Source organism: Anopheles marshallii, assembly GCF_943734725.1.
Source record: "Anopheles marshallii chromosome X unlocalized genomic scaffold, idAnoMarsDA_429_01 X_unloc_4, whole genome shotgun sequence".
Lineage (NCBI taxonomy): Eukaryota > Metazoa > Arthropoda > Insecta > Diptera > Culicidae > Anopheles > Anopheles marshallii.
In genome coordinates, this window is record NW_026525887.1 from 563,668 (window position 1) to 567,450 (window position 3,783).

Below are 3,783 nucleotides of genomic sequence, written 5' to 3' on the forward strand. Positions count from 1 at the left end.
CACCCACCACCCCGTGTCAGCCACCCACCAACAACCTACCAGTAACCCATTACCTACCACCCACCCTACCTCCTACCTACCACCCACCACCCCGTGTCAGCCATCCACCCACAACCTACCAGTCACCCATTACCTACCACCCACCCTACCTCCTACCTACCACCCACCTACCCGTGTCAGCCACCCACCCACAACCTACCAGTCACCCATTACCTACCACCCACCCTACCTCCCACCTACCACCCACCACCCCGTGTCAGCCTCTCACCCACAACCTACCAGTTACCCATATCCTACCACCCACCCTACCTCCCACCTACCACCCACCACCCCCTGTCAGCCATCCACCCACAACCTACCAGTCACCCATTACCTACCACCCACCCTACCTCCCACCTACCACCCACCACCCCCTGTCAGCCACCCACCCACAACCTACCAGTCACCCATTACCTACCACCCACCCTACCTCCCACCTACCACCCACCACCCCCTGTCAGCCACCCACCCACAACCTACCAGTCACCCATTACCTACCACCCACCCTACCTCCCACCTACCACCCACCACCCCGTGTCAGCCTCCCACCCACAACCTACCAGTTACCCATAACCTACCACCCACCCTACCTCCCACCTACCACCCACCACCCCGTGTCAGCCACCCACCCACAACCTACCAGTCACCCATTACCTACCACCCACCCTACCTCCCACCTACCACCCACCACCCCGTTTCAGCCATCCACCCACAACCTACCAGTCACCCATTACATACCACCCACCCTACCTCCCACCTACCACCCACCACCCCGTGTCAGCCTCCCACCCACAACCTACCAGTCACCCATTACCTACCACCCACCCTACCTCCCACCTACCACCCACCACCCCGTGTCAGCCATCCACCCACAACCTACCAGTCACCCATTACCTACCACCCACCCTACCTCCCACCTACCACCCACCACCCCGTGTCAACCATCCACCCACAACCTACCAGTCACCCATTACCTACCACCCACCCTATCTCCCACCACCTCAGCCACCCACTGACAACCTACCAGTCAACTATTACCTACCACCCACCTTACCTCCCACCTACCACCCACCACCCCATGTCAGCCATCCACCCACAACCTACCAGTCACCCATTACCTACCACCCACCCTACCTCCTACCTACCACCCACCACCCCGTGTCAGCCATCCACCCACAACCTACCAGTCACCCATTACCTACCACCCACCCTACCTCCCACCTACCACCCACCACCCCGTGTCAGCCTCCCACCCACAACCTACCAGTTACCCATAACCTACCACCCACCCTACCTCCCACCTACCACCCACCACCCCCTGTCAGTCACCCACCCACAACCTACCAGTCACCCATTACCTACCACCCACCCTACCTCCCACCTACCACCCACCACCCCGTGTCAGCCATCCACCCACAACCTACCACTCACCCATTACCTACCACCCACCATACCTCTTACCTACCGCCCACCTTCCCAAGTCAGCCATCCACCCACAACCTACCAGTCACCCATTACCTACCACCCACCCTACCTCCCACCTACCACCCACCACCCCGTGTCAGCCTCTCACCCACAACCTACCAGTTACCCATAACCTACCACCCACCCTACCTCCCACCTACCACCCACCACCCCCTGTCAGCCACCCACCCACAACCTACCAGTCACCCATTACCTACCACCCACCCTACCTCCCACCACCTCAGCCACCCACCGACAACCTACCAGTCAACCATTACCTACCACCCACCCTACCTCCCACCTACCACCCACCGCCCCGTGTCAGCCACCCACCCACAACCTACCAGTCATCCATTACCTACCACCCACCCTACCTCCCACCTACCACCCACCACCCCCTGTCAACCATCCACCCACAACCTACCAGTCACCCTTACCTACCACCCACCCTACCTCCCACCTACCACCCACCACCCCCTGTCAGCCACCCACCCACAACCTACCAGTCACCCATTACCTACCACCCACCCTACCTCCTACCTACCACCCACCACCCCGTGTCAGCCATCCACCCACAACCTACCAGTCACCCATTAACTACCACCAACCCTACCACCCACCTACCACCCACCACCCCGTGTCAGCCACCCACCCACAACCTACCAGTTACCCATAACCTACCACCCACCCTACCTCCCACCTATCACCCACCACCCCGTGTCAGCCACCCACCCACAACCTACCAGTCACCCATTACCTACCACCCACCCTACCTCCCACCACCTCAGCCACCCACCCACAACCTACCAGTCACCATTACCTACCACCCACCCTACCTCCCACCTACCACCCACCACCCCGTGTCAGCCACCCACCCACAACCTACCAGTCACCCATTACCTACCACCCACCCTACCTCCCACCTACCACCCACCACCCCGTGTCAGCCACCCACCCACAACCTACCAGTCACCCATTACCTACCACCCACCCTACCTCCCACCTACCACCCACCACCCCGTGTCAGCCTCCCACCCACAACCTACCAGTCACCCATTACCTACCACCCACCCTACCTCCCACCTACCACCCCGTGTCAGCCATCCACCCACAACCTACCAGTCACCCATTACCTACCACCCACCCTACCTCCCAAATATCACCCACCACCCCGTGTCAGCCACCCACCCACAACCTACCAGTCACCCATTAACTACCACCCACCCTACATCCCACCTACCACCCACCACCCCCTGTCAGCCATCCACCCACAACCTACCAGTCACCCATTACCTACCACCCACCCTACCTCCCACCTACCACCCACCACCCCGTGTCAGCCATCCACCCACAACCTACAAGTTACCCATAACCTACCACCCACCCTACCTCCCACCTACCACCCACCACCCCGTGTCAGCCACCCACCCACAACCTACCAGTCACCCATTACCTACCACCCACCCTACCTCCCACCTACCACCCACCACCCCGTGTCAGCCATCCACCCACAACCTACCAGTCACCCATTACATACCACCCACCCTACCTCCCACCTACCACCCACCACCCCCTGTCAGCCATCCACCCACAACCTACCAGTCACCCATTACCTACCACCCACCCTACCTCCCACCTACCACCCACCACCCCGTGTCAGCCATCCACCCACAACCTACCAGTCACCCATTACCTACCACCCACCCTACCTCCCACCTACCACCCACCACCCCGTGTCAACCATCCACCCACAACCTACCAGTCACCCATTACCTACCACCCACCCTATCTCCCACCACCTCAGCCACCCACTGACAACCTACCAGTCAACTATTACCTACCACCCACCTTACCTCCCACCTACCACCCACCACCCCATGTCAGCCATCCACCCACAACCTACCAGTCACCCATTACCTACCACCCACCCTACCTCCTACCTACCACCCACCACCCCGTGTCAGCCATCCACCCACAACCTACCAGTCACCCATTACCTACCACCCACCCTACCTCCCACCTACCACCCACCACCCCGTGTCAGCCTCCCACCCACAACCTACCAGTTACCCATAACCTACCACCCACCCTACCTCCCACCTACCACCCACCACCCCCTGTCAGTCACCCACCCACAACCTACCAGTCACCCATTACCTACCACCCACCCTACCTCCCACCTACCACCCACCACCCCGTGTCAGCCATCCACCCACAACCTACCACTCACCCATTACCTACCACCCACCATACCTCTTACCTACCGCCCACCACCCCAAG